The sequence below is a fragment of the Astyanax mexicanus genome, chromosome 6 (genome assembly GCF_023375975.1).
Source record: "Astyanax mexicanus isolate ESR-SI-001 chromosome 6, AstMex3_surface, whole genome shotgun sequence".
Classification (NCBI taxonomy): Eukaryota; Metazoa; Chordata; class Actinopteri; order Characiformes; family Acestrorhamphidae; genus Astyanax; species Astyanax mexicanus.
Genome location: NC_064413.1, coordinates 51,574,530 through 51,589,933, shown reverse-complemented (window position 1 = coordinate 51,589,933; position 15,404 = coordinate 51,574,530). Strand labels below are relative to the sequence as shown.

The 15,404-nt window shown below is 37.1% G+C and overlaps 1 long non-coding RNA gene across 1 annotated transcript in view; it reads right to left on the bottom strand.

Annotated features, from left to right (window-relative positions):
• Positions 1-2,317: 2,317 nt before the first annotated feature.
• LOC125802381 (uncharacterized) overlaps positions 2,318-15,404 on the bottom strand; it is a 71,759-nt gene continuing 58,672 nt past the window's right edge. The window contains exon 3 of the long non-coding RNA XR_007439446.1: positions 2,318-2,687. This is a non-coding gene — a long non-coding RNA (uncharacterized LOC125802381). The remainder of the gene's footprint in view (positions 2,688-15,404) is intronic.

Genomic DNA, 15,404 nt, shown 5'->3' with positions numbered 1-15,404 from the left:
AAGTTGTATAGTGAGTAAAACTGTACTTAACCCACTGTACTTTGTGGTTGTTATAATAAACAAATAAATGCTCTATGACAAGCTACTAGCATACACTTACTGGAGATTTGGTAGATTTATATGGTGTTATATTGTGATAGCATGTACATAAAATACCTCCTCTGCAATAAATATTTCTATACAAATCTCTTTGTCTTCTTCTTTTCTGTGAGCTGTGCTGTAATGAACTGTGCCGTGAACAGTGACAGTTATTATGTGTGCAGTTATTGCTGGGTTTTATCTTTCTGCAGCAACAGCAACACTCTTAAAGATAACAGTGCTACAAAGGCTTTGTTGAACGTGCCAGAGAATTTCCACTATTTGTTCCAGTAGAGAAGCATTTTTGTAAAATATGTGTGTGTGTGTGGAAAGAACCTTTAACCCTTAGAACTCTAGGCTGTTTTGGTGTGTTTTTTCTCCGTTTTTGTTTTCAGTTCCTCTTTCAGGTCTTATAACACAGTAATTATATCAGACCATAGACTGTGTATAGCTGGACAGAGCATCGTCTCTCAAAAGTGAAGCCACCACAGGTCGGGCGCCCCCTGCTGTTCGGTTTCAGAAAGCTGTGTAACCCCACCCATCCCCATAGGTTTTAATGGCAAAACAGAAAACTTTCAATCATGTTTCTTTTTCCAATATACTGTAATTCTACCTCCTTTATTTAAATGCAGCAGCTACTGTAACCTCTGCTTATATTGTCACATTTTTATATCCCCACACAATTCGGTTTTTAAAACGTTATTCAGCTCTATTTAAAAAGGTGCGGTTATTGTAAAAGGGCTGGTTATGGGCGGGACCAATAACAGACCGTCAGTTGAAAGCATAAAAATATTGATGATAGTTCATTACATGTATTATTACTTTAACAAAATACATGAGCAGCATCAGGTGGATTTATTTTTCTTGATAATCACACCTCTAGAATACATGTAGATAAACCTGGTAAAAACCTGATATATATTATATATATTATACATGAACATTTGCACTCCTGGACACTACACTACGCACCTAACTTAAATGCAATACATGCACAGATTTATGTTTAGTTTTTGTCATATCTGCTGATACCCGCTATCTCCTATACTTAAATTAACTTATTCTGTCACTGCACTACCTCATATCTACGACTGATTACTTCCACACTTTGTATAGTTTTTGTATTTATATATTTATGTATATATATTTTTAAATCTCTTTTTAGAATTTTATAGTCTAAAATCTTATATTTTTTACTGTGCTCTCTTATTTTACTACCCCTATTGTTTGTTTCTACTGTGTTTTGTAGCTGCTACTGGCTGCTAAATTTCCTTCCACCCATCCTATAATCTATAATCAGGACCAATATGGCCAATATTCCAAATAATAATAATAATAATAATAATAATAATGTTTATAATAACAACCAATATTATAATAAAGAGTTAGAGTTATTCCACAAAAACACTTTTAATCAGGACACACAATTAAAATAAATACAAAAATGTAAACCTTTTAGTCTAAATAAATAAAAATGTTTAGTGTAAATTAAGTTAGCTTTAGTTTCACACTTTTCTGTGGACACTATTGGGTCATTTACTGATATTATTTGTTTTTTCAAACATCATTTAAATGTATTTAAAGCACTAGAAGTAAATAAAATTGGTTGTGGAAAAGTAAATTGCAAGGAAAGTCCTTTTTTTAACACTTTAAAGAATCAGACCCAAGAGTTAATGTAAAAACAACTGATCATGTGTTTTGAGCAAATAAATAGAGTTATGATGAAAAAAAAAACAAAGGTATTTTAAAGGATGTCTTATTTTTAGGGTTTCCCAATAGATTTCTTGCAGATGCTTTACTGCACTGAGATAAAACTGCTATTTTTAGAAAGAGTAAATTCTGCCCTTTCTAACTTTCTATGGTTTATGCGTGATGCGTGAAGGCTTACTGAGTAATTAAGATGAGAACACAAGGTGCAATTTTGGATGTAAAATCTGTCCGTAGGGTTCTAAGGTTAAACATCTTAAAATCTGCAAAACCACTGGTGGTACCAGCTTTTCCCCCCCACTGTTGAGCCAACCACATGTTTCTATGTGCGAAAAAGTGTACTTGGTGTAAATACGCCTTAATTTCAGAACAACACAAGTTTAAAAAAAAAAAAATGTCAATTTAAAAGGTTCTTCACACTTCTTAATTTTTAGCAACAAAACTGACTTTTTCTGATGCATCACCCAAAGGACCCTTTGTAACATCTTTTTCATTGTAATAAAAGACTGGCAATATTTGTAGGTGCAGCATCTTTACTGTAAAAGTTCACATTAAAGTTCAGTTCCTCCAGTCCCTCGCTGGCACCAGGGTTCTCCTCCCGGGCGCAGTAATCCTCCTCTGTGAGAGAGGTTTACTCCCGCATCAGTACAAAAAGAGAGGAAAAGGCCCAGTAAGCCAGTCACTTCAGGATATTCATATGCATGCTTTGGCTCGGCTCCTGAAGGGCTTTTACGGAGATGCTGTAGTCTTTCCGGCAGAGATCAATAAAAGCCCTGTTCGGCTCGGAGGAAGTGGATAAGACGATATCGGCCTCCTCCTTATAACCCCATCAGTATCTCAGCTGCTCTGGCACAGGGAGGGGACAGTGGTGCAACCTGCACTCTTTAAAAAGAAATACAGCTCTGGAAAAAAATAAGAGACCACTTAAAAATGATGAGTTTCTTTGATTTTACCAAATTGAAAACCTCTGGAATATAATCAAGAAGAACAAGGATGATCACAAGCCATCAAACCAAACTGAACTGCTTAAATTTTTACACCAGGAGTAAAGCAGCATACAGTTATCCAAAAGCAGTGTGTAAGACTGGTGGAGGAGAATATGATGCCAAGATGCATAAAAACGAAAACTGTGATTAAAAACCACCAAGGGTTATTCCACCAAATATTGATTTCTGAACTCTTTGAACTTTATGAATATGAACTTGTTGTTTTCTTTGCATTATTTGAGGTCTGAAAGCTCTGCTCCTTTTTTATTTGTTATTTCAGACATTTCTCATTTTCTGCAAATAAATGCTCTAAATTACAATATTTTTATTTTTATTTGTATTTATACTCAAATTTTTCCAGAGCTGTATCTATGCCAATGGGCGTAGTGGTCTGTAAGTGAGGTGTGATCAGGTAAATTTCTGGTGTATTGCTATCTTGGTAGTAAAAAACACAGGTGCCCTTTTGACTGACTGATACCTTGGATATGCAGGTGCACTGTTCACACATACACCCCCACTTCTTACATACACAAGGACATGTAGCAGTGTGCAAACCCAAATTTTACATCAACAATAAACAGAATACGAAATAATTTAATATTGCTTTTCACGTAAATTACCTGCTTGCGCCCCTTCACATACTTTTCCTGCCGTTACGATAGCAAAGACACACTGACACGCTCTCTACCAAACTGCATTGTTGATGGCTCACTAAATCACTAAAATAGGGCCCAAATCGCCCTACAAACAGTAGAGATAGTGGGATGTGTTGCTAAATCAGGTTCTCCTACAGAAAACATGACAAAAATCATAAAATAAAGAAGTGCCTCACCAGTGGATTCAATTTGATGTGGTGCTCTATAGGTGCCCTCAAAATGGGGAAAAAGTAAGAAAACTCCTACAAATGGGCTTTATTTTTTATATATATTTGAAAAAAAAGACAAATATAATGAGAATAATCTGAGACATTTCTAAACTGAGCTTGTTTATTAATCTAACTGGACGCTATCATGAGTGAGAGTTTCTTCATTCCACCTAAATGTTTTCCCTGTTGAAATGCCATGGATTAATTCAGTGGGGAACTGCAGATTAGCTATAAGCTAACATCACATTCAGAGAAGGTAAACAAATGATGTTAGCATTGATTTGTATGTTGAATAGCGCTCTGCATGTTGAAGCCGGTCAATAGCAAGAGGTCCGCCTCGCACGACGGGCCCAAATCAATGTCTTCCAGGTTGTTCCAGAGGTTAGCGTGATTCATACATCTGCAGCGGCTCATTAAAATCGGCACCTTTTGAACTTGTTATGGATTCTGTAAAGGTAGCAAAGCTATCATACGTTTGAGCAAATGCTAATGTGTTTATTGACTTCTAAAGATACACAAACGGACAGATTTGCAGATTGTTAGTTTATGTTAATCCGTTTTACAGCAAAGTGGAGAACATTCTGGTTTTAAAAAGTTCATTATTACTACAATATTACAGTATTTAAAAAGTGTAGCACTATTTCAACTTTCCAGGGAAGACTTTCTGGTAAAGTGTTCTGGAGAATTGCTGTGAGAATTTGATTGCATTCAGCAACAAGAGCATCAGTCAGCTCAGGATGTTGGGGATGAGGTGGGGTTGTCATCATCCAACTCATCCTAAAAGTACTTGATGGAGCTTGATCAATCTAGACAACACAGTTCCACTGTTCCACAGTGGGATTAATACCCCTATAGTCCCTCTAGGTCTTGCATTCGACATAATGTCAATATGTTCATGTTTATCTGCTCCAGAGAGTCTTATTCTATTGGCAGTACTTCTATACAGAGACTATATATACATATATATATAGTATGTGTACTTTTGTGTATCTGCTGATACCAATACCTACTTAGAATTAAGCAATCAGGGGCATTATGGGTAACACTGGATGGTCCATTATAGATGACTCATAGATGCTTAACTAACATTCAACTAAGATTCAACTGCATGTCTATTAAATGCAACTGAACCCTAAATCTAGCCTCAAACATGAATCAAGCCTAAAACCTAACCCTGACCAAAATCTTGACCTAAACCCTGAAGCTAACCCTAAACTTTGCCTTAAAATTTAAATTTTAAGATTAGAGTTGTGGTTAGAATTAGGTGTAGGGTATGGGTGGGTGATATAGCCCTAAAATAGTATCACGATATTTCATGTTATTTTGGCGATAACGATACTCTTGGCGATATGACAAAACACTGGAATAAAAAAAAAATGAAGAATACACTACTGCAACAAAATGAAAATGAAGTTTTATTATTGAATATGATATTATGTAATATGGCACACCCCTAACTAAGATATTAAAAAATACAAGAATTTTATCAGATTTGTAACAGAAGTCATTGATACAGAATGTCATGATATTAATAATAATGCACTTCAAATATCTCCATATTTCCAGGATTAAAGTAAAATAAATGATACTGGACAGATATAATCTGTCTCTAGTAGATATATAATGGGAAATGAGAACAGTGTGAATTTTTCTTTTGCCTAAAACAGCAAAAAAGTAGAACCCTGATGTGATAATTGGGGGTGGGTGATATGGCACCATATTTCAGGGTAAAATATCGTTCACAATATTCAAAAATGTTGGCGATATTATCGCGTACGATACGATATGGCACAACCCTAGTGTAGGGTCACATTCAATAATCAAGAGTTGAGTACAAGTACAAGTAAATCATTCACGCATCTCTAGTAAGTAAATGAAGGTTTGTGTTTAGAAGAGAAAAACACTAAGGCTACGATCACACAGCAGATAAAAGTAGACCAAATTTGATCTTTTACATTAAAGGCAACACAGATATTTTTTATGTGGGGTTCTATGAACGACAAAAACACACTGAATCTGATATTTTTCAATTCAGATTTCGGCCTCTTTAATATGTGGTTTTGAAATCCGATATATATGCATTTTGTGGTGACTATGTCATGGCATTGAGTAGACTAAAAAACAGTAAAAAAATTTAGTATAATGGATGTGAGGAGCAAATAGAAAATGGACTACAGCAGTGAGATATTTAGACTGATGTTTCTGCTTCAGTAATGTTAGAAGGTTTATGACACAACTACTTTGTGTTTCGGTACCACTTTAAAATAAGATTACCTTTATAAAGGGTTTATAATATAAATTTACAATTAGTTTATTAATGGTTACTAATTAGGTTGTAAATGCCTTAAAAATCTTTAATAATCAGTTATAACACATACATAGAAAGGGCAACATTATAGATGGCTGTGGGTTCACTATTTGGCAAACAACAGGTCATTGTTGCCCTTTCTACATATGTGTGTTATAATTGATTTTTAATGATTTTCTTTAAGGCATTTACAACCTAATTAGTAACCATTAATAAACTAATTGTAAACCATTTATAAACCCTTTATAAAGGTAGTCTTATTTTAAAGTGGTACCTGTGTTTCAAATGAATATGCCCAATGTGGCAACTAATAATAATAATAAAAAAAGCTAACATTAAAACACAAAAAGCCTGTTTGTGTCCAAAAACAGACACTTTTTTTTATTTCTCATTAATAATCCCAACTGGCAAGCTTGAATTCCTTCATAGCTCTTGTGATTTTAGCCAGGATGAAACCGAAACTTCACGTGAAGCAATGCTTTTTAATGCATGCACATCAGTTACACAGTGCTGAATTTTCAGACAGATTTCAGACAGATGTCAGATATGTCTCAGATTAGGAAGATTGGGTGATTTGACACTTTTACCTGCTGTGTAACAGTATAGCCAAAATGAATAAAGATTTCTAGATAGAACCTTGGTAAATCTGAAGTTCACACTGAGACATTTCTGTCACTTCACATCCGTCAGCGGAGGTCAGTCCAGGACTGAAGACTCGGCGAGACGTTGCGTAAGAGAAATATCACACAGAGCAGGCCTGACCCGGCACATGGGTTTGGACGGACCCGGCCTCGTGAAGCGGGAGACGGACGGAGCTGATCCTGGACGCTGCCGGGGTGGAGAGAGCTGATGAATCACGGCTTTGTGGAGGAGGGAGGCGGTAGACAGGAGAGAGACGACGGGGGGGTGGGGGGTGGTGGGTGAAGCGTGTTTGGGTAGGGGGCGGGGGGGCGGTGTGCAGCGGGAGGTGACTCATCTGTCTTTTTGGATGGAGAGATGGAGGGGGTGTCACGGGTCACCAATGAGGTCATCATACTTCTAGCAGATAATGACTCACCTACAAGGGACGGCAGCAGTGTCCCTCACAATACACACACACACACACAAATATATATATATATATATATATATATATATATATACACACACACACACACACACACACAGACTGAAATGTCACTTGTACATGTGGTTCCATTTCTGATCCCAGAGTGTTCTGACTGAACTCATCAGCTCACTAAACCCAATAAAGAAGAAAAGCAAAGGATGAACCCAATGATCCACTTAGTTCGGGGAAAACACAGGGGTCGGCAATAGGCATCCTCAACATCTGGCCCGTGAGGTTGTTTGAAATATGATGGGCGATAATAAAAAAATAAATGATAAAAAGCTTTTCTGGCGAGCTTTTGTTTACATTCCTCCCCTGTTTCTCTGTCGCGCTCAGCGTGACTTTAGTTTCTGCCCGTTCTTGGGCTCTCTATCTCCTTATAAGGGCGTTTTTTCCCCCGGCTGATGACTCGGGTTCGATCCCGCGTGAGGGGCGTTGTGTATATTGATTTATTTTTTTTACTTTCTTCTTGGGTTTACCTGCTTTGAGATCAGCTGTTCTGCATTTGGGTTCAACAACACTCTGGGCTGGAGAGCTACTAGTCTGTAGCACTCCATCCTATTAAAATTCATTTTCTAAAACAGAATAGTTTTTTGTGGCCCGCCACATAATGGCTTGGAAAGTATCCGGCCCGTAGCCAAACTTAATTGCCGACCCCTGATGTAGAAGCATGTGAAAGAGTTCAAACCTCTTACAAAAATTCACATTACAAACCACATTGCTTAAATCCGATTTTTCGCTTAAATCTTCACAAATGTAAGTGATCTGTATCTGTGTGTAATGTGAATGAATCTGTTCCTGAAACGCCTCACATGCTCACATTGATACCTGTACAAACGTCTCCTTCTTCACCACCAACAAAAAACCTCATATTTGAGAGACGACTCGTAGCTTTATAAAGGAAAATGGATGAGTTTGTTAGCAGCTCATATGTGGAGCATCTTTTGCTGGAGTGGAGAGTAAACAGGAAACAGCTGGTCTGAAGTTCATGCTCAGGTCGAGGAGGTGAAAAAAGGCCAGGTGGTTTGCTTTTGCTGTTTTTTTTTTTTGCAGCTATAGCTGCACAGCTGCACCAAGAGATGCAGTGTGGGTACGAGAGAGAAGCTTGTCATATCAGATATGTATTTGATTTAGGATCACATATAAAAATGACCTTAATCTGATTCGAAAAAATCTGATTTAGCACGTTCACACAGCCATGAAAAAATCAGATTTGAATCACTTCAGCCTGGTAATATGAACATAGCCTTGGACATTTGAACATGTTTGCTGTCTGTGTGGTGGAGATGTGATGTGGTGTGAAACGACTGTTTTCACAGGAGACATTAGAGCCGAGTCCAGCACAGTTCTTAGTTAATTACCAAGTTTAGTTGTTCTATTAAAGCCGAGAAATTGCCAAATTGTGCTAGACTCTGTTCCTTCAGGGCCGCAACCGGGCTCCCCTCCATTAGCAGATAGGCTACTTCAAAACGGTTCCAGCGTTCACCATATCACTGAGGGAGAACCAATTATCTTCCCGCAAAACTCACGCCGCAATTAGCCGTGACTTGAAAGCGTCCTAAAGTCAAGCTCGGAACAAGCCACATTCTTCACTGACTTAAGACTATTTCCCAAACGACCGCGGCTTCCTCACGGCCCTCCCCCGTCCTTCCTTTAGCCGTGATTAAGTGTGAGCCCTTATGGCATGTAGACCCAATTAAAGCAGCCCTTCTTCCTGCGCTCGGCACTGCGGATCATTCTCTGTGAAAAATTTCTCTGTGCTGCTGTCAGGAAACGTGTGTTACAGAGCACCCCCTCCACTCCACCCACCAGAGAGAGAGAGAGAGAGAGAGAGAGAGAGATGGGAAGAGAGATGCAGAGGTCATTGCATAATATTATTGGTTCATTTTTGAAGTCTGTTAATTAGACTGACCAATATAATTAAGATTCCTTTCATAGAGGTAAAAAATAACCTTTATTATTGGATATCATCTGATCAATAACATTTTTAATCAAATTATATGAACTGTCAACAAAACATACATCAATCATATGTACAGGTATCTTAAACTAACAAAATGTAATATTTAGGTAAAAATAATTTGTTGATTATTTTTAAATTATTATTGATTATTAATTGAATACCAATTAGAAATGATGGCCAGATATCTGTACATATGATGGATGTATGTTTTGTTGACAGTTCATATAATTAGATAGAAAATGCCCTTGATCAGTTGATATCCCGCTATATATGCTGATATCCTGTTAAATAAAAATATTGTCATTTAGAGCATTTATTAGCAGAAAATGAGAAATGGCCTCAAATAATGAAAACAAGTTTTAAGAATTCAGAAATCAATATTTGGTGGAATAAACCTGGTTTTAATCACAGTTTTTCATGCATTTTGGCATCATGTTCTCCTCCACCAGTCTTACACACTGCTTTTGGATAACAATATGCCTTTACTCCTGGTTCAAAAATTCAAGTAGTTCCGTTTGGTTTGATGGCTTGTGATCATCCATCTTCCTCCTGATTAAATTTTCCAGATTATCAAACAAACTTAAATATCAGACAAATATACCTTGGGAGAATGTAAAAAGCACTTTTTAAATGATGATTTGAATTGAATCAGGAAATCACTTAAATAGAACCTGTCTGACAACATGAAGCAGATAAAAGATCTCATTTAAAAGCAGCACATTATGATTATACCCCGATCTGAAGAAATTCTACAACAGGTGGGAAAATAAAGTCATTGATCATCTATATCAGTCTGAAAAAGGGTACAAAATAATTTCTAAAGCTTTGGGACTCAAGAGAACCACAGTGAAAGCTACAATATTATTCACAAATGGAGAAAACATGGAACACTGGTGAACCTTCCCAGGAGTGACTGGCCGATCAAAATTACTAGAAAAGGGCATGAACAACTCATCCAGGAGGTCACAAAATAACCCAGAACAGCATTTAAAGAACTGCTAGTCAAAGTCTGATTGAGATGCTGGGGATGCTGGGAAATCCTCCAATGTGTCTGAATTAAAACAATTCGGTAAATTGTTTTAATTCCTCCACAGAGATGTAAAAGACTCGTTACCAGTTATCAGTAAAGCTTGATTGCAGTTGCGGCTGCTAAGGGTGACACAACCAAGTTTTTAGATTAAGGGGCAAATACATTTTTACACAGGGCCAGATTGTTCTTGAGCATCAATTAAAAAGAGCTTTTTGTATTTATGTTTTTATTCTTTGTCTAATATTAAAGTTTGATAATCTGAAGAAATTCAGTATGACAAAAATGCAAAAATAAAATAATTCTGAAGAGGGGCGAATACTTTTTAACACCACTGTATATTAAAGAGCCCGTGTCCCACATTTCCCCACACATCCTGTCTTGTTTTCTTACAGGCCTGAACCTCTTTTATATTCTGAACTGAGTGGAATCCCCTGGAGTCTCCCAGCAGAGCTTTTCCTCTGTGGGAGCTGCAGTGCCCTCCGTTGTTACTGAGAGGAGTTACACTTCCACTCTGTCCTCACTTTCACTGAATATTAGTGAGCTACTTAATATTCTAATTAAATAATCTTTCATAACAGATGTGGATTAATATATGCCTTTTTTCACACAGGTGATGGCAGTGAATATGGTGACCCTCGTTTACAATACAGTCGAGAACTAACATGGATTAGAGACATGGATTAAAAGAAAAATATTTATGTTTATAATCTATTATTATTATTATTATTATTATTATTATCTGTTCCTGGAAGAACTATCATAAGAAGAATCCACCAGAATCACCAAATCAGACCCAGGTTATCTATCTCTAATCAATACACTACAGCAATTCATAAGCTCAACAGGCTCCATTTTTATTTTATCAATATTATCATAGTTGTTTGTTACTCCGCCCCCTTGTTACCGGTCCCAGGTGTTTCTCATCCTCTTCGTGCATATAAGCCCCCTGTTTCAGTGTCCCTTGTCGAGTATTTTGTTTTGTTAAACTTATTCTACTAGTTTCTTGTTTTCTCAGTTTTGTTTTATTTATCCAGTTTTTATATCTTTAGTCTTGTCTTGTCTTTAATTTTTTTTGTTTATTTGTTTTTTGCATTTTACCGCATTTGCCTTCTGTTGTTTTGCTTTTGTTAATCTTGTTTGTTTATTAAAGCTATATCTGTGTTTTCGTCTTATTTTATTATTTAATTACTAAGAGAAAGATACATAAGTATGAAAAACAGAAATTATTCAACCTGGTGTGGGTGTGTTTTGGGCTGAACTTGCAAATGAACAATTAGTGTGTCACTTGCCATTTGCTTTAAGAGCCAGGTGTGATCTGATTTTGGCAGATTGCTATTTTAACAGCGCAGCACTTCTGCACTTTGAAACTGACCTGCTCGTTTATACTGTGAAGGTGTGTTAGTGGAGTACCTGTGTTTTCTGTTGCCAAGATAACAATACACCAGAAATTTACCTGAAGACACCTCCCTTCCAGACCACCACACCCATCAACGTAGATTTATTTACAAGCACAGTTTACTATTTAAACGACGCAGGCAGAAGGAGTGAAAAAAGACTGTTGGCAGTGAATAAGATAATGCCCTATGTTCTACTTAACTTCAATCACTACAAATATATATATATCTATAGACATTAATGTCTACTCCGTGGAGGTTCTGTGGGTCCTAAACTTTGAGGAAAGGGTTAACAAGTGGGCTAGACTAGACTATGCAGAGAAACCGATGGACTACGGTCTGTAATTACAGACCGACTGTACAGAATGCCAGTGTGTTTGAATTAGACCTGATAACAAGGTCAATGAGTGCAGAAACAATGTAGGCGGAGCTACCAGTGCACAGTGTGTGCTCTAACACAGCCAGAGGCTCTGATATACAGTATCTACAGCTAGAGGTTCTGATTCACACTGATCTGATCTGAAGAACACGTCAGAGTTTGTTTTCTCTTTTGTTCGGCTCTCAGAAGGTCAAGGTGAGCGAGGAGGCCGGGGGACGGGTGAGTCAGAGACTGAGGTGGAGGATGGACAGCCGTGAAGTGTCCACTCTCCTCCTGTGGGCACGCTCATCCTTTGGCAACGTGCCCCACGTTTTTGTAAATGTCAGTGGATGTGTCATCGACGGAGGGGGTGTCTGATGACACACGGTGATAGGCAGTGCCCTTATAACCTGTCAGTTATTGTGTGCTGAATGGAGCGGGCTGGAGAAGAATGGAGGTGAGCGACACGGCAAAAATAGAAATAGAGGGACACCTGAGGACATTCACAGATCTGTATCACAGACTGCATGTCTTTCTGCTTTGATATGAGAACAACGCATGAGAAAAACTCTCCTCTATTGCTGATAGTAAAATAAAATTAAAAAATGTAAAATACTAGAAAAAATATATGGACACAAAAGTGTTGGGATGCCTGACTTGCTTATTCATTGGATCTTCTAAAATCAGGAGTAATAAAAAGAGTTTATCCTGCTTTTGTTGGTGTAACTTCTTGTTCTTTACTGTCCAGGGAAGAAGACTAGTACCCTGCATAAAGCATGTCGCATTGCTTATTGCTATCTTACAACCTGCCTACCGTCTGCATTGTTTAATGATGTTCTACCGCTAAAATAATTTTTTGTCTTGTTCTTTGTAAAATATAGTAGGTCTTTCTGAGTCATATATGATGCTGCACATAAAACTGTTCCTTAGCCTCCATTATCTGCAGTAGCCAGTAAAAGAAAATATTTAGAAAAACGAGTCGATCAGGAAAAGCATCGTGTCTACATCAACCCGTGAATTACTGTAGTATTCTTCGCCCCATCCACCTCGGCTTAGGACCACCCACAGGCAGAGCTGAAGCCAGGCAGCGACACCGTCTTATCAGATAGGAGCTAACAGCGCTAGGAGCAGCATGGCAGTTCATTCGTGTGTTATTTGTGCGAATAACACATCAGTGTTTATATATGCTTTACCCAGTAATTCAGAGCTATAGAAAAATGTGGTAGAATATAATTTGTCTATGAAACACCACCAGCAAAGTACAGTTGAGGTACGTAGGTGTATGTTTAGAAAAGTTTGCTTTACACTAGATAAAAATTGTGTTTTTGTGGGTTTTGGGGTTTTGTTCCAACTGCCTGGGCGACTCTGCTGCAGCTAAACCAACAAAACCCATATATGTATACATATGTTTACATAGGATCTCCGGTGGATTTTGCGTTTTACAGAGACCCTAAGACTAGGTCAGTGGCTGAACTGCACTTAGCAGGGCATTATTACACTTTATGTTGTAAAGTAACATATGACATTGCAAAGACTGTTATTAGTGTAAAACGTTTCTAACTGTTGTTTATCTCACTGCCTTGCATTATTCATGAGTAAGAGTCAAAATCCTATCGTTTCTCCTCCCCACTCCTTCACCGGACTAAAGCAGTGTTATACTGGATCAATAGCATTCATTCATACTAGAGACCACAACTAGACATTTTAAAATGAGTGAAACATTGATGGAATGAGATCTTTAAGAAATGAAGGTGAGTCAATCAAAAAAAAAAAAATCAAGAAAATTGTGAAAGTATCCTCAAGCGCAGTCATCGCGAATATCAAAAATATTATGATGAAACTGGCTCTCACCAGGACCGCCCCAGGAAAGGAAGAGCAAGAGTTTCCTCTGTTGTACAGGATATGTTCATCAGAGCTACCAGCCTCAGAAACCACAAGTGAACAGCACCACAGATGGTTTGTTTAACACTTTTAAGTTTCTACATGATTCCTTATGTGTTCCTTCATAGTCTGAATCACTTCAGTATTCCTTTAAAATTTAGGGAAAAAAAAGAAAAATATTAAAATATTGTATGAGAAGGTGTGTCCAAACTTTTGCTTAGTGTATTGCAGTATATCGTGATTTAATTGATTGAAATAATATGTGTGGGCAGGGACAAACTTGCTGCAGTACAGAGGACAAAAGGACAAATGTTATCTAATATGAAATGCTAGCTGTAGGTCAGAATGCTCTTTAAAGTCCACTGATACCTGAGATATCAGATATCAGACCCAGCATCCACCTGCAGGTCGTGGGAAGGTCACCCAGCAGAGCAGCAGAATACCCCTGTATAGAGTTACAGCGCTACACACACTCAGATACGGGAGGATTTCAGATTTAGCATTTTAAACAGCTTCAAATTAACATAATGTCACAAGGGGGCAGTCTTGGACTGTTTTTTTTACTCACTGGTCACCATTATGTGTATACAGCGTACCAGCCTCACATTAAAACCACTGACAGATAAAAGAAATAACATTAACTATCCAGTACAAGTGGTGTCTATCAAAGAGTAGATGTGCTACACACAGACTCAGGAGATCCCTTGTCCTGAGAGCCATCAGACATATATATATATATATATATATATATATATATATATATATATATATATATATATATATATATATATATATATATATATATACACACATACATATATATACATACATACATACATACAACAGCTCTGGAAAAATTAAGACACCACTTCACTTCATCTATCAATCTGCAACACCTTAGCAACCACCTAGCAACATCTTACCAACTACCTAGCAACTGCTTTGCAACACCTTAGCAGCCACCACAGGCACCATAGCAACACCTTAGCAACCACCTAGCAACCATTTAAGACTGTAGTGTAGTGAATGTGCTTCAGCTTCCACATTAACCCTTTGAACTCTAGGCTGTTTTGGTGAGTTTTTTCTTCATTTTTGGTTTCAGTTCCTCTTTCAGGTATTATAACACAGTAATTATATCAGACAGACACATGCCCTGTTCTCTTTTACTCCAGAAGACATATAGCTGCTCAAAAATATAATCATTTAAAATGTAAAAGGAATTGTTATACATATATATTTTTTAATTATTTTTGAATGTATAAACTTTAAATATATTCACACCTAAGATATCTTTTCAAAAATGGTTAGACTAGAGTGTTTATGAGTTAAATGCATAAGAATATTGATGATTTGAGTTCATTACATGGCTTATTTATTATTACTTTGATAAAATACATGGAGAAACAGCATCAGGCGGATTTATTTTTCTTGATAATCAATAATCACCTCTAGGATACATGTAGATACTAAAAACCTGACACTCAGAGCAGCCTATACCTTTCAGTATGTTGATCAGGACACACAAAGAAATCTATATACAAAAATATAAACCTTTTACTCTAAATAAATAAAAATGTTTAGTGCAAAATAACTACTTTAGTAAAAATGTGCAAGTAAAATAATAAAAAAAAACTATATAAAGTAGTGCGCACACTATACCTAGCTTTAGTTTGAGTAAAGCAGGTAGTTTCACACTTTTTCTGTGGACAATTTTGAGTCTGATATT